Genomic DNA, 24313 nt, shown 5'->3' with positions numbered 1-24313 from the left:
ATGAGAGGGGTACAGAAGTATGTTATGTTTCGAAATAGGATTAATAATAACATAAATATTACTGAATATTGATATAAAAAGTTGTATCTATTGCTGACAAATAACGTAAATAAGAATTAATATCATATAATAAGTTCTCAAATTAAAATTCTGGAACTGAATCTCATTAAATGGTAGACGTGAAATCCACATCTTCAATCCACCTCCAACAATAATTTATTAATGCCCATCAATAATCGAATGCTCAAGACGTTTGATGTTCGACATGTAATAAGTGGTCTGAGAAACATGATAGGATACGAAAGTAATAAAATACGAATAATTACGTGAATAAAATATTATATATTTTATTCAATTTCAAACAGCTCTGAGACCTATTGGCGTTATTTAGTGATAAATTTCCATTTCAATTATCTTGTATACATTAATATTATTCACAATATTGAACTAATAATTTTAAAATAACTCTACAATAAGTTGTTGGATAATTCAATTCACAATAATATTGTGGATCCAGATCAAGGGGCCAAAATAACATGATAGGAAAAAAATTAACATATGAGTAATGAAATACAAATCAAAAGATACAATATAAATGGGACAATACAATAAGTTATGGCCTATAGTTCAATATTGTGAATAATTAATGTATAGAGGATAATTTAAATGGAAATTTATGACTAAATAACGCCAATAGGTCTCAGAGCTGTTTGGAATTCATTGTGTTAATCACCGCGACTGTAACGGACGTTGGGACCGGGAAGCTATTATTTAACGGTGTTATTACGGTGTGAGTGTGGTGTGGGCCATTGGTTACAGGTTAACGGTTAGTTGTTGTCCCATTCTATTTCATGTATTCATTATCTCTTCACTGCCAACTGCCTTCTGTCTGATGCATTTCCCCGCTCTCCGTCACTTTCATATCAAATTTGACACAGCTTCGAATGGGGACTTTTTCATGGTTGTAATAGCGCTATCCAAGCGCTGATGGAAAAAGTAGAAATGCTTGGGTTATTCTGTTTCTGAAATTAAAATTTATCACTTTTTAGCTATCAATTAGACTAGACTGAATAGATTGATGATAATTGAGAGAGAAATATATATTTAAATGAAAAAGAAAAATTGGTGAGAAGAGCTAATACAGCTGTTACAGGCTATTATTTTCTCTCTGTCAATACCAACACTGTGTTGTACAAGCCATAAAATAGCAGAATCATCGTAATTAGAAAGGAATGCCCATTCTGTATCGTTTTTCATAATCTACTATTTTTCTTCCTCTATAAAATAGTTATCATATCTCGTGAACTAACATTTTAACATTTTCAACGTCCAATCTGCTCATCAGAACAGTAGATAATAATAATTTAAATTCATTCATAGACCTGACTGTATGGAAACTAATATTTAAATTTAGCCCACTTGAATGGAGTGGGGAAATTGGTTGCAGATCTGCACATTCTATACACAATATTCTCTTGTTGTAGATGTCATTTTTCAAAGATTTTGTTTATAAATACTAACCAGTTGAAAAGGACAAAAAGTTTTCAGAGAGTATAGAAAATAAATTACTTTTAAATAACATTCCATACTCTGAATTCTTTAGAGTATCTTCAGTATATTTTCTTGAAATTCTCTTTAAACTTATATCTATACTTACATTATACGTAGGCTAGGTTAGGTTAGGTTACTATACTTAACTTATATTTATATTTACTATTTTCAAACATTTTTTCATCATTAATTTATCAATATTCTGCAACTGCATGATTTAATAATATTATACCTCAATTACAAATTTCACTACTGTACAGTAGTATACTACCGGTATGTATGGTGAGTAGCATGAAACGTAATGAGTCATTTATCAATCTTGTATAAATTAGTGATGCTTATTAGCTTTGGAAGTGAACTGCCTCTGGGACGTTAGTTATTAAGGTATAGTACTAGAGGAAGAGTGGTGTGAAGGGCGTCTTCTGTCTCAAAGCGGGGCGGCGGCGGCCCTAAACCCTAAACGACTAGGATCATTAACGCTGTTTCCAGGGTCGTTAATTTCACGGGCTCTAGGGCCGCCAATGGACAAGTTACGCGAGAAATTCCGCAGGAGCCGTACTCAGTACTCAGGCTTGCTGAATGGCTTTCAAATTTTAACTAATGCCAAGCATGATTCCTGATTCTCTGCAATCGACTATTCATCTTCCACAGCTATTAATCACTCAACATTAACAACTTTCAACCACCAGTTTGAGTGGAAGGAAAGCAATAGTAGTAGCTGAACCATCACGCAATTGGATAATTCAAGTGTGTTGAAAAATTTGTTTACAGTATACCATTTTTCAAGATTCAGAAATTCTTGTTGTGTTACTTGAATTCTAGTGTAATGCAAAAACGTTTCTCCAACTTTAGAAACTTCTAAAATATATGTTCAATCTTTCAATTCCTGAACGAACAATTCATTTTTTTATTCATAGAAGAAAAACAAAAAGATGATGTTGAAATACGTTGTGCAAAATAGTATAACAAGAATTTTCCTCATTATATTTTTTAGTGTTATTTTTACTAAATGTGTGATGAAAATTTGTTCACATTTTTCGAATTGAAATGTAATAGAAACGTATCATTTCTAAGTTTTTGTGAGAATATGAAAATTAATTTTAGCTTTTTCATTCCCAACGTAAGAAATAATACCATATTATTCTGTTGGGCAATATATCATTCTATCAAATAAATCACGGAGCTGTCACACATTCTGACTCAAGTTCTTCCATATTGCATTGGGGACAAATAAGGCTTGGTTCATTACTGATGTTTGTGAGTCAAAAGCCGTTGAAAATGATCATTATAATTTCATAAGAGGATCTTCACAAGTGACCGATGGCATTTCTTTCTACAACAAGGCAACCTGTGAGATATTTGAAGTGAGGCAGCTGAGTTTTGGATCCGTAGCGAACGCTCCAAAGTACTCCGCCGGTCATAAATAATACGTTCTCTGTGCCACTGCCACTTCAATCCCAAGTATGGGAGGAAAAGCGTAAGGAAACTTGAGTGGAGGCGGTGGAAAAGAAAGATTTCTTTTTCATCTCTCACAGAAGAAAAACCAATTTGTGACTTTTGGACGCGACAAAACGACCCGATTTCAGAGCGTGGTATTTCACTTGGCGAATTGCTGCAAGTTCAGACGAAACGATTGTTTGTACTATACGAGCAAGTGCTGGAAATTGAGTGATCGGCCTACTCACTACCCTCGCCCCTCCCCGCTTACCGCCTTCATGCTGCCTTCTCAACATTTCAACGAAAAGTATATCTCTTATGAAGGAGCCAAAACGCTATTCAATTCTTGTGGACGGGACTTGTGATTACCAAATAAATGAGAAAGGAATAAAGTTTATTTCTTCTCCTCCTCATCTCACTTTTACTCCTCTTCATACTCTTCGAGAGCATGATGACTTTCTCAATATTTTCTACAGAAATTGTCTTGTTGATGTACTTTTGACTTCTACGATAGTAGAATGTAATTCGTGAATATCTTCATTCCATCACTGAAAAGCGGCTTCATAGTTTACTCAAGTTCACACAAACGCTTGCTTTTCATGTGTTTTGCATACAATTCTCTGTGTAGCTTTAAGTCAGTATTGTGCTCTCTACTCTTTCCAGTGTCTTTATCTTCAGCAACATAATCTACACATATTTCAGGTGTTTATCGTCTAAATATTTATTTTTCTATCTTTTTCATCAATATAAATTATTCTTATTATTTTCTATATTACTAGCCACATATTACTAATATATACAATTCAATGGTATTTTTATGATTATGTTCTAATCTATTGGGCAGTTGATCAAGCATGAATATAGTTTCACAATGCATTAGCCTTTAGCCAATGGATAAAGCCTTTGGCACTTCAGTCAGATTCTGTCATACTACAACTCTACATTCACGAATTTACTTTTCATACTCAACATTGCAATTTAAAAAAATATATCGAATTCATTATAATAGGATTTTTGTACATTAATTCTATATAATTTCTATATTTGATAGTATTATTAATATAAATTTGGTTAAAGGTTGTGTTTTGACCAAGTTATATCCACTATGATCAATATTGTACATTGTAGTAGGGTAGCTGAGCTAGGTATGTGGATGATTGCCCTGTCCCCGTTCTATTTAGCAGGCAAAATCGATTGAAGCCACTGCCAATTAGCATGTAGTGTCATGCTCATCGGCCTAATGTATTCAATGTATGATATTCACAACATGTATAGATACATGTTATTGGTGCAATAAGCTCAGAGAACTATTCTGAAGATATATATTTTTTTCAATCATACATGCACAAAAATGCACTTCAGTGAAATTATGCTAGAATAATAAAATAATTTTTCCACTTCTTTGACTAGACAGACAAAAGAGTAACAACTGACAAGAGAGTAATACAAATTCAAATTTTTTATTCAAAAAAAAAGCATACAGTATATAAACAAGTAAGTAGTTGTCTGTGCTAGAACTTTGAACACATCATCAACACAAAATATTCATATTTTTTCTAGCAACACTGGTTCAAGAAGATTGTGTATTGGCTTTCAAAAACTAGAATGTGTATCTGGCAGTTGCATCATGTTTCTTAATTCAATAGGAATAAGATGTGTTTGGTGTTAGTAGCGAGACGACCTGTCATCGATCGATATCGTGGCAGCGCGGAAATAGAAAGGAACCGAGAAGAAAGTGTGGGTAGCATAAAGACGAAGAAAGGAAAGTGTGAGAACGGAATGGCAATTGCATCGGAAAGTGGTGGAGGTGAACTAATGTATGAGACACCTTGTATGCTACACCAGCAGTGTTTTGATTTATCGGTTATGTGTTCTTTAGTCCCTTGACAAATAGTGGTATGCCATGAGAAGAAGTCGCGTTCAATATTGTGATAGTCAGCAGGTCTTGATCGCGGTCAAATTCATGATGCACGGTGCATGTGAAACCTTCGAATTCACATTTTTACAACTGAACCAACAGTGCTTGCTGTAAACTTGGTATGGTTATCAGAGGCATTATGAGGGAAAGATTGAACCGTATATAATCGCAATGATTTGTCTTCCCAATTCGAATTCTGATTAACATTACATGTACCACTTGAAAAAAAACTTTTGAACATGTTCATCTTACACAGGTGACACAAAGAGAATGAACCTTCATAACAGTGCATAATCGATGTTCTAATGATAATGAAGATAATAATAATATTCGTATGGCTTTGTTGGTGGGGAGTTTCTGACGGAAGTTCCACCTCACCTGAATATATAATTTAAGCCGTCAAAGGGCCTTACGACTGTCATACTTCAGCCGGGACCGACAATATAATTAAGATCTTCATTAGTCAGTCAATCGTTAAAGGAATACTTCAATATTTTCAAGTGCAGTACACGAATATAATAAATCGATATTCTATTATGTTTGTCTGGAAAACACAAACGCTTGAAACGAGCTATATTTGTAATCATTGATTAGTCAGAAAAACAGTTTTATATGATTTTTTTAAAGAAATTCCAACTTACATTGAGTGAAAAAATATCAGGATTACTAGAAAATTTTGTTGATGAATGTGGCAATTAGAAAAATTTTGATCGTTCCTTTTGGAATGAGATTAACCAATACATTTTCCAATTTCTCATGTTGTAGCTGTCAGAAACATTTATGAAATCAAGTTAAACTCTATTTAGTGCAAGCAATATTAGTCTGAAAGTTTCACGTCATTTCTCAATGATTTCATTACCTTACTTTCCTCTTTCAACACTTGATTACCGCCATTGAATTGTATTTACCTTCAAAGCAAAGTGATTGACATGCAAAAGTTAGGAATAAATTGTAACATGCCAATTTCACGTTTTGAAGATTCAGTAGTGCAAGAATTCGAAGTATTTCTCAGTGAATGGAAATTGTTATGGAAGTTTGTGTAATCACACATCAACTCATTTGAAAATAATATATATTATATTATATATATGAATACATTTTTCATAACTCATCAATCATCAGAACTCATTTACATCTACCTTCGTTCCTTTTTTGTCATCTTCTATAATCATTTGATTATAATATTTCTTCGATGGCTAAGAGGCTAAGACACGGATAGGATAGGGTAGCCCATTTAAAAAACAAAAATTCAGTTAAAAAGTTTGTATAGGGTAGTTTGTATTTGAAAAGTTTGTATTAATAACTATGACTAGTCCTACATTTTATGCATATAGAAATTTATTGAATAATTGTGTGCTAGAATTGAAACATGAATAGGAATGATAAAGAAACTTTTTTACCAGAATCTTCTCTCACCGATTTTCATTAACATATCAATAGATTCCCATAATTAAAGGCTACATTCACACTTTTCAACAATTCAATTTAAGGAATAATTTGCGTTTTAATCAATTTCAATTTGAAAATATATTATATTCAATCGCTCGCTTTTAATAGCGCTCTATCAATTATTTTTCTAGAATACCATTGAAGCTAGAATGTGTTGTACAGGTCTGATGAAACCTATGAACCAATCAAGTGGTGGCTGGCAATTTGAAGAGGCTACACAGAACTCAGTAATCCAGTTGATAGCTGTCAGGAACATGTGCGATGATAATTGAATCGTGATAGAGCAGCATCAGTTGTGATTACTTCATTTTCTGGCATAAAGTTCTTTGAACCTTTGGTGCAATTGTTCAGTTGTGTAACAACAGGCCAGGAAGCACTGCCTGTTGCTACTCACTACTGACTACTGACTGCAGTTACTGACCTGCCGCTCATGATGCTGTGAAGTTTGTTCATTATGTTGAGAAAGGTGATGATGATGATGATGATGATGTTACGTAGGAGCGCTTCATCTGGCATGGACTTTACCTTTTCGAGATAATCTCTCACTTAATGTATTCGAGAGAAAGTTTTATCTGCTATTTGGAATCACCGATATAAAATTGTATTGTAATTTTTTTGAAACTGTATACTTAGGCTACAAACCTTGAAAATTGTCATTAATATTCATGTATTCAAAAAATGTGGTTTGATCCCGCGTTCAGCATTGAATTAGATTGAGCCTCAAATCATGATTAACGTGTTAACAGATTATTACGGGTTGTAGCATGAGGGATTTTTGTTTTGTTATTTGAAGGATACTAGATAAGTGAGCACATATTATTTTATCTGTCCTTTAGTATTGTTGACAGTTTACACCTGACACACTCGAAAACTGCTATATTTTCAAATCAAAAATTATATTGATAGTATCATTCAATCTCATCCTCTTCGATATTTTTGACAATGCATTTTGGAGTGTTGTTGTTGTGGTAGATATTCATAATTCATATTGAATGAATACGACTTGGTATTGTCAAAACCACTGATTTATTGAAACAATTCGAGATACAAGTTTCGTTTGATTCATCATTATCAATCCCTAGAAAACTGAAATCTTGAACATCGAGCAGCGGAATATGGCACATAGTGTGGGTGAAGCCCTACGATTGGTCATTAGCTGTTAACCAATGACTTATTAGCTCTACTGTCATTCGCTTGTAGTATGACGCGGCGGAATTACTTGAGCTGTGGAATAATCATATCCATTATTAGGCTTCGTAGTTCCTTCTATGAATATGAAAAATTGAATTGTACAGGCGTCAATATTTTTCCATTTCCAACCTAACTGTTGGTGTTCCACGCTTCTCAAATATTTTGTTGTTAGTATATCCAGTTAAAGCAAGTACAGGTCAAATTGTTCAATATCCTCAACAAATGTTTTTCCAGATGAGTTGGATTGTTGGGCAGGCGAAAACCCACAGAGGCTGTTGCCAGCTCAGTGCTCAGCTATGGGCCCTTGAAGCCATACCAGCCGTTCTGGCTCATGCATTCAAGCAGGAGCTTTCCTTTTCGATATAAGTGTAGGCTGTGCAATAGTAAACCACATTCGGTCTAATTTATTGCCGTATAATTCCTGCACATATCTAGTAGTGTTATCGAATGTTTGGAATGTAGCCAATCATTGAAATGAAAAGTGCCCCGAGCGAGAAATATGTGTTTGGACGGGAGCCTAATACCGCCCTTATTGTTTGATATTATTCGGTCTGTTGTCATCAGCCTTAATACCAGCTTGTCTCCGAGACAAAGGAGCCGAATCTTTCGAGATTATTCTTGTCAACTCAGCAAAATCCCACAGTTGTTCTTGTTCATTTCTTGTTTCCTGGATAAAAATGTCAGGCACGGGTTGAATCTATCATAACTTCTAGGTTACTGAGATGAAAATGAATAAATGATGATGGAAAATTAATTTACCCAGTGAATGCTCATTTTTTATGGACTTGGGAGAATGTGAATAAAACCATAATTCATTATGATTTATTCATTTATTTTGAGATACATATGAGAGCACTAGGATAATATCCCATGATTGCTCTCTTAACTCTCACAATCATCTGCTTCATTATTGAAAAATAATGAAGAAGATGATTGTTCATCCATATGAAATGTATGTGTAATTTAATAATGTAACTACGGGGATCATTTTTTCAACCACCGATTGGCCTTAAAAAAGAAGGATGTATATAATAGAATAATTTTCTCAATAAACCTTACTTACACTTGTGATTATCCTTCAACATGATTGCCGTGAAGATTGAGACATTTGTCACACCAGACTACCAAAACCCTCTACCTCTTCATAGTTATTCAACTCTGTGATAATCACCTCTCTACCGCTTATAAGTATCTGACAACATATGATCGGAGGTTGAAAAAATGACTTTCGTATTACACGAAAGAGAGGTAAGAATAATCTGTTGTATTGAAAGTGGACCAAGTAGAGGTTTGATGATGGTGTGCTCAGTGCTCTGCAGTTACTTTGTATGCGTTCCTCTCGATTCTGGCATTATTTATTCACACCAGTCCAATATTGATTGTTGTAGCACAGGGTACGAGCAGACGGTACCAATGTTTTGTTGCAATAGATGCTCAAATATTGGATGGCTTGTGAAAAATGTAAACGTTGTAATTAGTAGCGGAATCAATCATCCTCTTCTGAGCATTAATGAGAGTGGAGATTAGGATTTAATATTGGCCGAATTTCGAAATTGATTTTTGTTACTAATTAGCATAAGTTATAACTTGTCTGTAATTGAATAAATTTAACGGTTATTAATCACCAACATCGGTTCATGCCAGTTTAGTTCATGAAATGCATTCCTTATGAAGTTGTTATGGAACACACTTTAATCATCTTTTATTTCTGTTAGATATTGAATAAATAATACTCTTCATATCAACGAACCATCTTTATTTTAATACATTCAAGACTAAACTGTTATTAACGTTGTGGTAACTAATGTATTGAAATCATATAATAAATATCATCTGTAACATCTCCCTCTTAAAGACTTTATATTAGTCGTATATTATCCTTTATTCCCTTTTTTTTCGTATATGAATTGTGTTTCTTCGCTGAACACCGCCATTATTGTTTCTAACCAGGAATGAACGTGGTTGTGGTAATTTCTCAATTATTCTTCCTTTTTCCCATTCTTTGTTATGAATATTCTGTTTTTTATTGAGTAAGTTTACAGTATAAATGCTATCAATTTCATGAGGTGATTCCATTACTTCCGCTTCCTCATAACTTTGATCTTCCTTGCTGCTAATCTCATGAGTTTGCTGGGATTGTTTCAATCTACATACTATGGAAAAATGATTGGGTTTTGAGCAATAGTTGCAAATCTTTCCTAAAGCTGGACAAATCCCTGAGTGTTTTCTACCACATCTGAAGCAACATTTGTGATTGATTACTGACGACTTGTTAAGTTTTTTATTAAGAATAGGATTACCTGACTTAGCTGTAGGGTTGGAAGGCGTCTGTTTGACTGAGTCAACACCTCTCATGATTTCAGTGCCTCTGTTCAATATTTCCATATTTTTATCCGCAAGCTCAACTGATTTGCAAAAGTTGACTACCTTGTCAAGATTAGCATCTTCACGAAGAAGTTTTTGCTGTAATTCTCTCGAGTTCACTCAGAGTGCTATTAGTGCTTTCATAATTTTATCTTCCTGGTCATTGAGGTTACAAGGTTTTATTAATCTTCTTAAATCTGGATAGAAACTATCAAATGGTTCATTAGGACTTTGTTTTCTGGTTAGCAATTTGTAGATGTCAATTGTCATGTTTTGTTTAGGCTTACAATATTTCTCCAAAACTTCAAGAATTGAGGTAACCGTTTCAATGTCGTTCTCCCCTGATAATGTGTTGTACAATTCAAGTCCATCAGGTCCCAATAAGTTTTTCAATCTCGCTACTTGTATTTCTCGAGATTTCTTTACAGTCTCGGTAGCAGTCAAATAAATTGTTACTTCTTCTTTGAAGTTGGCAAAATTATTTGCGATATCCCCATGTATAACTAGCATACCTAGTTTGTTGAAATCCATTTTCAATATTGAGCTATCACTTCTCACTTGAACACTTGATAATTCAATTATTCTTGTTTTATTTTATTTTCGACTGCGCCATGTTAGATATTGAATAAATAATACTCTTCATATCAACGAACCATCTTTATTTCAATACATTCGACTAAACTGTTATTAACGTTCTGGTAACTAATGTATTGAAATCATATATGATAATAAATATCATCTGTAACAATTTCTCTTGTCATATTTTTGGAAATTAAATCTACTTACCACTATATTTGATTGCCTGCAAATGTTGTTCTCGACAAAGCTTTTCAACTTAGATAAATCAATTCCATTTAGTTAGTACAATCATCCGATATTGAAATATACATTCTTGAATTAGATTTGATTCGTCATGCGTCTTACTATCAAATCTTAACTCAACATATTTCAATAAATACTGAACCGGTGCATTCTAGAGACAGTCACTTCTTCAAAGGATTCATCTGCACATCGCTTCACTTTTTCTTTATTATTATTCGAACATACAATTTGACAATCTGAAGATCCGAATTGACTTGTAAACAAAATCTATGAGTAGGACTAGTGCAGGAACAAATATCAAATCAAATCAAATGGTTCTTTATTTTGACATTAATAGGCTACAATAATTTGAAACATAACAATAATATTATCATTTGTTGGCTCTTTCTTAATATAGATATTATTTTTATATATTTTATATTGAGCATTATTATCATTCCTCAATATTGCAAGTTTCAACTATGTTAGTTGTTCCGATCTGATCTCTGAAGGCTGATTGTACTCATTTATGTATTCCTGTATCTTGACTACTATGCTATAAAGAAAGCAACAAGGGTAATTACTGTTTTATTAATAGAAATATAATACAATAATTTCGGAAAACTAATCTACTACTCGAAGTGAGTGGAAGCAGGACTAAAACGTCCCAACTCCGTCCAATAAAGAATGTTTCTGTTTCATTTCATTACTAGTTTGAGAAAATCATTTGAATGTTCTCATTTTTAAATAATTTTGTAAACCTTGGAAGAGACGACTCCGGCTACAATAGTCCAGGACCACCAGGAGTTGGATCGACATCAGCAGCCCATAAGAAAATTTCGACACGTGAGTGAAAAATATTGAAATAGTGATAGGGCGCCCTCAGTGCTTCGAAATTACATAAGAATCAAAGCTAGCTCGTCGAAAGGGTTTTCTTATAAATTAAGAATGTGGTAAAAAATACTTGCGCAAGTAAATGTAGTATTAAAGGTATTTTATTGGAAAGTAACGAGTCAATATACATATCAGAAGTTCTATAAATCAAAGAAGTATAAAATCTAGGCTGTTAATACATATTCATATGATCTTTAATTTCTGCAATATAATTGCGATAGTTTGTTGTAGCTCTGATTCACTAGATGAATTGCTCTATTTATTCTGTCAGGTGCCGAATCTCGTACCCTGAGATAAAATATATTCATTACAAAGAAATCTATTAGATACCATAGAATTTAATATATATATATATATATATATATATATATATATATATATATATATATTTGGATTATGGTTGTCAATTTATCAAGCTGATTTTTAAGAAATCTATTTAAATAGAATTGTCCAAGTCGACAAGTATTAGCAAGCTGATATCGCAGCTACATGCAAATAGATGCATATGATCATAAAATAAAAGCACATGGTAACGTTTCGTGCTGTAGAATTTAGAGAATAGTATTTAGCCTGTGATATTTTATTGATTTCGATTATTATTCTATTTTTATATTATATATTTTACCGCTCTATATATTTCTTGCTCTGATTTATTTTTTGCAATATTTGTTAATATATGTATCAAATTGTTTATGGTGTGCGACACTTCTTCAAAGGATTCATCTGCACATCACTTCACTTTTTCTTTATTATTATTCGAACATACAATTTGACAATCTGAAAATCCGAATTGACTTGTAAACAAAATCTATGAGTAGGACTTGTGCACGAACAAATATCAAATCAAATCAAATGGTTCTTTATTTTGACATCAATAGGCTACAATAATTTGAAACAAAACAATAAGATTATCATTTGTTGGCTCTTTCTTAATATAGATATTATTTTTATATATTTTATATTGAGCATTATTATCATTCCTCAATATTGCAAGTTTCAACTATGTTAGTTGTTCCGATCTGATCTCTGAAGGCTGATTGTACTCATTTATGTATTCCTGTATCTTGACTACTATGCTATAAAGAAAGCAACAAGGGTAATTACTGTTTTATTAATAGAAATATAATACAATAATTTCGGAAAACTAATCTACTACTCGAAGTGAGTGGAAGCAGGACTAAAACGTCCCAACTCCGTCCAATAAAGAATGTTTCTGTTTCATTTCATTACTAGTTTGAGAAAATCATTTGAATGTTCTCGTTTTTCAATTTAATTTTAGATGTAAAGTGAAAGTACTATGATTGTGGTTGAATTACTGCAAGTGGATTCAGTTTATCTGGTTTGCGGGCGAGCGAAAATTAGACAGAGTAATCTAGCACTGAGGAAGCTTTGGGCATGATCTAGCATTAGGCGGCAGCAACCAATCGGAAGCTGGGAAACGCGGACGTGTCAATAGCATGGCATGGCATGGTGACAGCATGGTTGGCAGCATGCTAATGCCGCTAAATTCGCTCTAAATTATGACGCCATTAGCAGTGTCAGCGTCGATCTGGCTCAATGATAAGCATCGCGCTATTAGTGGTCGTGAGTGACAAAGACAGGATTGAGTGGGATAGAGGAAAATTGAGAGAATAGACAAAGAAAGTAGTTGAGAGATTGTAGAAATGAATGAATCCAGTATACTAGTAGGGGCAAGAAAGTTCCAGCGAACGAGTGTATTAGATATTTAATCAGATTTCTTCATTTATGTTGAATGTGGTTGAATGATAATTTTTTTACATTGAATTGAATGTAGATCACAATACGATGCTGGCTTACATATTGTCTCACAATTACCAACCATATGTTTAGCTGATCATTAATTTCACAAAAATATGAAACGAAGAAATAGTCATCGATCTGAATATGAATGTAATTTGAAGTAGTGAGATAATAAGATGAATCTATATAAATGTTTGAAGTTTGAACGGATCAACGACCATTCTTGGAAGAGGACGATATGAGAAACTACATGTTAAGAAAAATTGAGATGCGCAATACCCAATAATACTCTGAAAGTTTTGCAGTATAACTTTGGAGGTCTTTGACCACTCGAAACTACTACGTGGAAATGTGAAATCTTTTAGTTTCACACAAAAACTATAATTCAATTGCTGTAAATTGTTGCATATTAAACTTTGAAGGTTGTATTTTTTTTAACATTTTTATTGCCCATAAAAACAAAATACAAAATAAAAAAAACTTACAAAAGAAATATTCTAGATTATAATATTATGCTATTTTACAAATAAATTAAAATTACATGGCACCACCCAGCAAGGGCAAAACCCTGACCGCTGAGTGAGAGTTTCAGCTGTTTAGACAATATAAAAATTTATTTACTAATAATCGAAGCTACAAAAATCGAAGTTAACAATAAATTACTAGTAATTATAATATTTGACTGATGTCGAAGAAAAATTTTTGTATCACCCACTTATTTATCTGTTCCATCCTCTGTTTGCCCCTATTAGAAAGATATTCTGACAATGCATTTGGCATGATATTTATTATTTTTGAGCTAATAATCCCCAATTGTCTTCGCACTATTGTCAAATCTGAATAGTTGATATTATAAATGTTATGAGATGCAACTCTCAGGTTACACATAGAAACGTTATTATTCACTGTAAATTCATCCTTCCTCATCCATGCATAATAGAGAAGTTTCTTTATATAAATTTGACGTACTGTCATCACTTCAAATTCGGCAAATGTTTCACTACTAGAAAAAGCCCTTGGCTTATTAAGAATTGCTTTTATTATCATTTTTTGAGATGTAAAAATTTTATTCATGAAAACATCATACGCTCCTCCCCATACCACTAACCCATATTGCAGCACCGATTGAACATAGGCAAAGTAAAGGACCCTAAGTAATTTAATGTCCAATATTTTACGGACTTTATAAGAGATAAAGGAAATAAATTTTAAGCGTTTACAGATATATTCTATATGAGGCTCCCACTTAAGGTTACAATCAACCATGATGCCCAGATACTTTATAGATTTTTCATTTTTTAGTTGAGGGCATGCACAATCCTTCCATTTCTCAAAATCACAATTTGTATGTATTTTTAAATTCATAGCATCATTTGGTTGACCAACTATTGTAGGAGAAAATGTAATATATTTAGTTTTTGATGTATTTATACTCAATGTATTAATATCAAGCCATTGTTTAACAATGGATATTACTCTTTCTGCTCTCGAGTACGTCTCTAACCATGAGCGGTCCTTAACTATTACAGCCGTATCGTCAGCAAAGGAAATTATTTTCGAACTATCAATATTTAGTTTAAAGATGTCGTTGATATAGAGTAAAAATAAAATCGGGGACAAGACGGTACCTTGTGGTAATCCAAAGTCGTTAAGTTTTGTAGTATTTGATTTGTAACTGTTGTTATCAGATATTAATTGTGTCCGATCACTTAAATAATTCAAGGTGGAGTCCTCTAATCCCGTACCTCTCCAATTTTTTTAGTAATTTATTGTGGGGTATGGTATCATAGGCTTTTGCCAGGTCAATCATTATAGCTAGGCATTTGTTGTTATTGGAAGACATGGCTTCAGAAACTTCATTTGTAAAGGCGGCCAGAGCATCCTCAGTATTTTTGTTACTTTGGAAGCCATATTGATCCTTATGAATTATGTTGTGATTGTTTATAAAACCCATCAATCTAGTTTTGATTGCTTTCTCCATTATTTTTGCTAGATTACTGATTATGGGTCTATAATTCTCCGGAAGATCAACGTTACCTGACTTGAAAAGCGGTTTTATTCTGGCTGTCTTGAAGCAAATCGGGAATTCACCAGCCTCAAAGCATTTATTAATGATGAAACATAAAGGTTCTGCAATCCAAGTAGATATTTTCTTTATTGTAATATTATTGATATGGTCTAGTCCGGGGCTTGCTGAATTCTTCAAATTTTTTATAATACATTTAATCTCATCACTCGTAACAGGATTCAGGGTAAACTGTTCGTTTATTAATGGGAAGTGGTCGTTGTATATTTCATCACAATCTACATTTATAGCCGGAATTTTACTAGCATATTCTCTACCTACTGTGGTGCGGTATTTTGACTCGCCTCACATATGTAGAGAGATTTGCCAAATCATGTAGTGCTGTATCCAAATGCCTCACGTTGGGCCGGCAAATCATGTGGTGCGTTTTTTAACGGCTTCACACATGTAGAGTGAATCTTGTACTGAGTCAATGGTGTAGCGGCTATAAATTTTGTAATTGCGTGCGTGGACGCGGAATGTACACCAGACTGATTGATTCACTACAAGATTCAATACAATTGTCGGAATCGTGGGAGGCCTAAATGCTCGCTCACCCTTGATTCTTCTAATGACAAATTGTATAGTGATGAAATTTTTATAAGCAGTGTAGCGATCGCTAAACACTGAAGACGGATACCTTAAAATTATTACCTGTGAAGAATGAGCATACAAAATCATACAGGTCGAGCAAAAATCCCGATGTAGATAATTTACGGGACTGCGTCTCTAATAAGTTCTGAAGGATTAAAATACGGTATTTGGACCAAATATCGTTCAGAATATATTTCGAGAACAGAGTCTTGTCGGGTTTTAAGCTCTATTGTAGGAATTTATATGATCTATGGCTGCCACTGCTGTACAATTGATGCGTTCGCTCCTAAGTCGAGGTGGGTAACAGATAAAAGCTGATATATGAGCAGGTAAGGACAAAGAATAAATATCTCGATCTGACCCCACTCGCTACATCCACTTAGACCTGTTCCAATATCCAGCTTAATTCAATTATTCCAATGATCGTATTCGATCGGTTCTTGATGATATAGAACGTATCAGACACAATAATTGACAGGCTTAAGAAATAATCGAACTCAGAAAGCGAATTAACAAAACTGAAATATATTACAATAAAATATGTAATCATACAGTGCAGGTTCAGAATTTGATTTACAGGTTGATAATAATTTAGCATTAACAGAATAGTTAAAAATTTTCTTGTGCTTGCATGATACCATGCGTGATTCAACAGAATTTTACAATTGATAAAATTTAACAGTTTTTGAAAAAATAGAGAAAAAATGAATTATAAAATATTTTTAAAATGCTCGGGGTCGTGGTTCTGGCAGCGGAGGATAGCTAATCAACCACAAGTTCGTATAAATTAAATATTGAATAAATTCTAGACTCTTAAATGCTAAAAGCGCTTGTCGGCGTGGCCAATAATTTAACGAAGAAAAAATTTATGTTTCTGCACTGAAATATTTTTCGAAGCGTAGATTGGGGCCCCTTTTAAAACTTATAACTCACGTGAATTTCCTTGGCGGTCGTGGTTTTCCTCTTTAGATCAAAAATCGTTTGATCGGCGGCAATCCAGGCTTCGGTTTCAGCACGTGGGGAATTTTAATTTAATATTTCCTTCACCAAATTAATTATGGGATAATTTACTTTAATCTTTTAAATTTATCGATTGATGAAAACAGAAATTTACAAATAACAAATAGATTGGCCTAAAATATCGGCTCACAAATAGAACATTTAAAATCGAACAAGAAATTTTCACAAATAGGTCTTTGGTAACTATAAAAAGAGATCTGCACGGTGAGGATTTCAAAAGGGAAGTGCTGTCCTTTCTCCAAGCTTCTTGGCTAGACCTTGCTTCTCAGAATCTCGATGTAATAATTTGCATAAAAATTTGCCATTGGTAGAACGCTTGTGACGTAAACATGATGTCAGTGGCAAGCAGTAGAATACAATTCCTTTAATTACAATAATAATTCAATTTATGTAATTCTTAAAACTGCTTAATCTTATAGACATAGTTCCTCTCATACAATGTACATGTGCTAGTGTAACTGATAAGGCAGGGTTGGTGTCTGATAATAGATTAACATGTGTTGCTTTCAAACGATCAACTTCTTGGTGCTATTTCTATGCACTATGATTGGCTTGGGCTTGCCAAAGAGATTTAATTACCATGTGGTTCAGTTGAATTAAATCATTAATAAATTAATATTCTTGTACAATTTTTATTAGGTTTGAGACTGTTATAATTAATTTCTGCCATTTTATCAATAATATAATTTCATGCTATGACCTATTTAGTTACAATAAGACCTGACATATAATATAATTTCTTTAATAATAAATAATTTCAACGATAATACATACATTTTATTTTTTTATTTGAAATTCTTGATCCTTTATTGATAGTTTTATAATTTTTAGAGATGGTATTATATCTTACGTGAAGCCAGCATGACATTTGACAATACTTTGAATTAGTCAGCTGCGTTCGAACTGTTTTAAAAACATCTGATCGATAGTAAACAAAGTGTAACCTCAAAATCAATGATCAATTCATAAACAATTTGTGCTTTATTTGCAAAATAATTATAATTTTATTGAATAATTTTCCTAGAAAATATTTGGTACAGAACGGTACTCTTATCTAATATACAGTTATTGATAAGTAAGCTTTATCGCTCGGTCGCTAACTATTCCTTTAGCAAATTCTTTCATTTTAAAAGGTAATCACAATTTTTCTCTCTTTTCATGAGATCTATTTGAAAGATTCATCACACAAAAGCCCCCAGGATATTTTAAATAGGTAATTGGGAGACGAGTCGAAACATGACTATTTGAAAAATCCGATATTGTGATGAATACACTATTTCATCTCCTTACTTCTACGAAAACTCAACACTTAACACTAAAAACAATATATCTTGCACTTTTGGCTACGAGAAAATAATAATTGATTGTTCCTTCCATTGGATACAATCGAAATACAATAATTAATGAGGTCTCTTTGGATCCTTCATTAAAACAACTCCACAACTTCCATTCACGGGTGGCTTATGAGCAGACCCATAACTATAACAACTATACAAGATTTCACATATTACTTCTTAAGATTTGAACAGTATTTGCAACAAATATAGATTTTCATCATTTTTTCATGGTTATTACAGGTTTGCGAAAAAATTGTTTAATTTATTGGGGTCAATTTTGATATTATTTCCTTTGTCAGCATTTTTACCAATAATTTCCCTCATAACATTCCATAACTGCATACTATAAATGCATACAGTCATACTGATATGTAAATTGATCCCTATTGAACTTTGAAGGTTGTATAACTATAATTTAATTGCTGTAAATTGTTTCCTATAAAACTTTTAAGGTTGTATAAATGCATGTACAGTCATACTGATATGTAAATTGATCCCTATTGAACTTTGCAGGTTGTATATAAATGTATACAGTGATACTTTCATATCCCCCTTCATTCGTTCGTCAGAGTGATTAGGGGAGGAAAAAGTGAAAGATTGCCCTGGAATATGGGTAGAGATGAAGAAGAGGATAGGAAGAGTGATGGAGTAGATTGAAAACAAGATATGAAGTAGGGATCTAGCTTGTGATGAACAGAGTATATCATCAATGAGAGAGACCGACAAAGAGGGAGAGAGAGAGAGCTGAAGTAGGCCAACGTCATAGAGTCGTCAGCCTGAGTGTCAGAAAGTGGCTCTCTGTCGTAAACTGTGATCCTCTGCTGGAATCTGACGAACGGGCGTTCTAATGGAACAAATCTGGACAAGATTGCTGGAGATCATCATCGACCATCAACGCCTTCCTCTGAGCAACCCCATCAGTACTACGTCACACTCCCTGATTAGCAATCAATGTAATCAAGCTCAATAAGCTCCGCAATCCTCAGAATAGTTAGCAGCTATCCACAGTCAAATTAGTATTAGTGTGCGTGGTGCAGTGTCATTATGACCCTTGTCTTGAGCAGTGAAGCGGCGATACAAGGGAAGTGCTAGCTCGTTAGGCTCATACTGTTCAGTTGACTAAAGTTTTGATGAACATCACTGTCGATTGAGAGGTTCTCAAAACTAATTCGTCGAATTCATCGCCAATCTGTCGCACATATAGAATAATTTATATTTTGATAGATAAAATTCTTGAATTATTTGAAAATTTTTAATAGGTAAGCCTATTTAAATTTTGTTGAGTGTTCAGAATACAGAGACATGTTTCTCGATTATCAGTTTTCTCAGTTAATTATGTGACAAATACAGTATAGTGACAAAAGATAATAATGTTTGGAAGAATACTCGATCTCAATTTCACTTTTCCATTACCGTACTCAATCTCCCCATATTCAGTGTCTCAATATCCAGCTATTCAATTATTTTGAAATCAATATTATAATGTTCTATTAAAAAAGTGTTATATTATAAATATGATAGAATATTACTATTCTTAAACAATGAATCAAAATTTTCATAATTTTCTCAGTAATATAATTATTTTTGAATAAGATTCTTCTATGAATTTACTATTAATTGTTTCTTTTCTTTTTTCAGGTATATAAAATCTACATAATAGGAAGGATTACCAATGAGTGAGTTGATTTTCATAAGGATCTTGTTACAGTTTGCGCTTCGAATTGTGGTGTTTTGGTTAGTTTTGATTTTTGTTTGTTTTTGAGAGAGGGGGTTCATTGGTGTTTTGGCAGACCTCACTGCACCTCTGCATTTCAATGTGTTATTTACTCCAATGGTGAACTCCAAACCAGAGTATATATCCACGTACTGTTTCAAGGTTTCTACTGAAACTGGACAATTTCAAATCACTATATTCCCTATATTTCAATTCACTATACTTCCATAATGCATGTAAACGTATTTTGAACGTTTTTCGAGTTTGGTTTCATGGCAATGAAACATTTTGCAGGATTTAGTAGGCTGAACTCCACTGCAAAGCTTTCCTTATCATTCACAATAGGAGAGTACTGGCATACAAACTAACATTAGTATTTTCTTAAACTGTATTAGCAATTTGCGTGCGATCTATGGAATGAGCTTCAAGCTGTAAAGAGAATCCATTTAAAAGTGAAAACTCAAGCTCAATATTGAAATTCCTCTGTTTCACAAATTCATTAGAATAAGAAATGAAAGTAATGAGTTTGAAAATGAAATTGATAAATTTCGGCTCATTTTCTACACGCTCTGACCCATCCCATCAGTTGGGAGAAGAAAGAGAAGATGGCGAATAGAAGAGAGATAAGAGAATCGAGACTTTATAAGCTAGGAGTAACTCAACAAAGATAGTCAACAATTATTGAATTAATTATGATTAAATCAACAGTCGATGTCGATTGGATGGACATTAATCGGATTTTATAAATGCAGTATTAATACAGTGATATTCACAACTGATCCTTGATAATATTCATCCAACTTCATTGAAAAATTGAAATGAAAACATATTGAGATTTGAAAATTTGAAAACTTATTATGAAATGATTATTGTTTGGAATAATGCTTTTGCTGTCACTTTATAGCCTCAAGTAGGAAACAATGTTTCTCTCTGTTCTTGTTTCAATTAGCATTTCAAATATGACATGACAAAAATATACGAAGGAAATGGTTGAACCATTTCACTGAGGAAAATGATTAGAATATTATAAGCGGAAATAATGGAACACGAGAAAACCGCTCCAGTGCTATTGTCAACAGAGCAGACCGAAAAACTAATAAAAACTGTTGAAAAAATCATCGCCGATTTAATAGAAAATGCTGCAGCGCTGATTGGAACAAAGGAGCTGTGACGAAATGACGAAGAGACGGAAAGAAGAAATTTGTGGAATGGAGGCAGATAATGGATGAAAAATTGAGGAGATCACACAAAACAAAAGGAAGAGTAATTGAGTTGTTTTCCCGCAAAGAATATCATATCTCTTGAAATATCTACTTTTACCCAGCAGTGAGAGAGTGGCTGCCTGGCTCTTAAAACGTGTGAATAGTGTATGATTGATGGGCTTCAGATGCGTTCTCCAGATTTTCTTTGCTTTGAACTTGGTAACTAATCGACGAATGTTATTCCATATGAATAAAACATTAATTTCGACGCCCGTTCAATCGTTCGTTCTGTATTTTTTTTATATTGAAAGTGTCGAATGTGTGAAAAAAGCATGAAAAATTCATTCTACAGTAATTTTTGTTCCTCAAATATTCGTTGCTGAATATTCATTGCTTTTCTAGTGTTGCCTCACTCTTGGTAACAATCATAATTGCCTTAATTAATAATCAGTTTTTGTGCTATATCCCATTATATTCCAAAAATACTTCAGAAAGAAAATTGTGAAGGATAAAGAACTAGAAAGTTTACTAGCAAGCAAGTTTCGTATCCAATCAAGTAAATATGACTAAAGAAGTTTCCCCAAATAAACAGCATGAGTGCAGAAAAGTGTTTTTATTTGACGTATTAGAAATATTCTTTGAACTCCAATAATTTCCTGTTGATAGTATTTTTGCATTTCTCTAATGATTTTATATCTCATTTGTAACATTGATGCTAATACTCTTCTCTAGATAGGAATTTGATGCAGAATTTGTCAATAACTGAGTTGAATGAGAGTTATTGAGCAGTTCATGTATGCTATGAAAAGCGTATTATTGACCTGAGGCATCCATGAAGAGCACAGAGGAGACAAGAGTAGTTTCGTTTGGAAACTATTGGACATGAGCATCGGTAGTGGATCAATTCGTTGCTATAAATCATCGTTGGACCTGATTGCTTTATCTAACCCAACTCACCTCTCTATCCATAGTATTGGATATGCTTCTACTGTTGGCTCTGTGACAGATACACTATCATTATTATCAATAAGGATTTGTTATCAACACAAAGCTCAACTACGGTTTCGAAATATGATGAAACATGATTATTGTGTTTTGTGTCTAGTTCAGATAATGAATGTACCTCACAAAGACGACATTATGTATTCTATAACATGTTGCATAAATATTATTAATATATCGTTTGTACATGTTGTTAGTATACGGTAACTAACAAAAAATATAGAACATATTATTGAATATTGTTTTGAAGGAGAAACTTGAAGTAAATATGCAGTTGACAATAATATAAATTGACATGAATTTGAAACAAAATTATTCCAAACGTTAATCTCTAGATCCAGAATTTGACGACAAAGTGTTTTCTTTTTGAATTAACTTTTGTCAGATTCATAGATTTATTTATCCATACCGTATTTATTTTAGTTACGGTATTCATATTAGACTTAATGTATGATGTGTATCTTCATCTGGTGAAAAAGTAATAAATTCATATGGCTTTTTGTTGGTGGTGAGTCTCTTACGGGGAGGACCCTTCTAGCCTGAATATATTTTTAATATGACAAGTAGTTCTGTGAACAATAGACCTCACGCAGTATTCTCATCCACAAGTACCTGATTGAAACTGTAGACCTTATGGAAATACAGCAATAGACTGGCTTCTCCACACATCTGTGTAATTACTTGTCAGCTGAATACGGTAATTGAATTTATGATGAATCAGCTGAATTTATGATGAATACGGTTATTCTATAATCTGATTTTTACTCCAATATTGGCGTATGAAGGAGGCTCCTTTTTCCTTTTATATTATCCTTGAAATGCAGAATTTCCAAAAACCTTGTACATACGTCGACGCGCAATCAAAAAAGGAACATACCTGTCAAATTTCATGAAAATCTATTACCGCGTTTCGCCGTAAATGCGCAACATATAAACATTTAAACATTAAGAGAAATGCCAAACCGTCGACTTGAATCTTAGACCTCACTTTGCTCGGTCAATAAGATTCAAACCATCAATATTATCATTGATTTACTACCATTATTGTAATTATTAACATTCCCATTAGTCTATTTGTATCCCTGTTGAATGAAATTGTGATTATACATTAAATGCAGCCAATAAAAGAAGATCATTTTTCTCTTTCAAATTGCATGAATTTTGTAAAAAATCTCTCATTTTTCATGATCTGTTTCGGAATATAGAATTCATTTTGTTGGAGTTTTGAAGCCATTTCTGTTATGCTAGAATGTTGTCGAGTAGATGTCTGTACAACTGGTGACAGGGAAGATTCCTATCTTCCTGGCTGGTGTAACTGCGGTTGACATCTAGCTATAGCAGAGGCAGCTATTATCCTCATTAAGCTTTTGTCATGGCTCGCGCGGGATGAATGGTGTCTCCGACGAAAAAGCCTACAATCCCCGGTGTGTTTAGAAAGCACCGCAAGTATAAATAACCAGTCGCGGGATGGCAAAAAGCGGACATATTCATGACAACCTGTCTCCCACTGACTCCTGATTTCCTCATAACCTGGTGAGGAGATAGGCCTATGCCCTTCTAATCTCATGTCAACAATTAGCTGGCTAACGGCATGATGTGATGCTTTCGGATAATCTTGCATTTCGTTTAACACCAGATTCCTCTCTTTCCGAAACTCCCGAATTATTTAAAAATGTTAAATTATGAAGAATTCTTACTATTGTCATCATATTATGTGATATAAGGTTCACTATGGTTCCCATCACAACAAAATTGGGGCAGTATTTAAGATGTATTCACTCACAGAAATTAGATTAAGTAAGATTTTTGTAAACCTCTATTTGAAATTGCAAATTTTGATAGATCAACGAAAATCTTGTCTTATTAAAACTATATAAATAACTGTACTTCATAATTCACTTCTTTCACTTTCATAATACTAGGCTACTTATACTAGCTTATATCACTTAGAAAAGAACATCTAAATTCTAGAGAATATAAATCATTACTTGGAGAAGAACATCAAAATTCGGG

The 24313-nt window shown here is 33.3% G+C and overlaps 1 protein-coding gene and 1 long non-coding RNA gene across 2 annotated transcripts in view; both read left to right on the top strand.

Annotated features, from left to right (window-relative positions):
- Positions 1-24313, top strand: part of LOC111044632 (low-density lipoprotein receptor-related protein 2) — a 247182-nt gene that overhangs the window by 97207 nt on the left and 125662 nt on the right.
- Positions 20027-24313, top strand: part of LOC120351258 — a 40545-nt gene continuing 36258 nt past the window's right edge. Inside the window, exon 1 of the long non-coding RNA XR_005571259.1 lies at positions 20027-20058. This is a non-coding gene — a long non-coding RNA (uncharacterized LOC120351258). The remainder of the gene's footprint in view (positions 20059-24313) is intronic.

The sequence above is a fragment of the Nilaparvata lugens genome, chromosome 5 (assembly GCF_014356525.2).
Source record: "Nilaparvata lugens isolate BPH chromosome 5, ASM1435652v1, whole genome shotgun sequence".
Classification (NCBI taxonomy): Eukaryota; Metazoa; Arthropoda; class Insecta; order Hemiptera; family Delphacidae; genus Nilaparvata; species Nilaparvata lugens.
The sequence above is the reverse complement of the archived record's forward strand: the minus strand, read 5'-3'. Positions and strand labels throughout refer to the sequence as shown.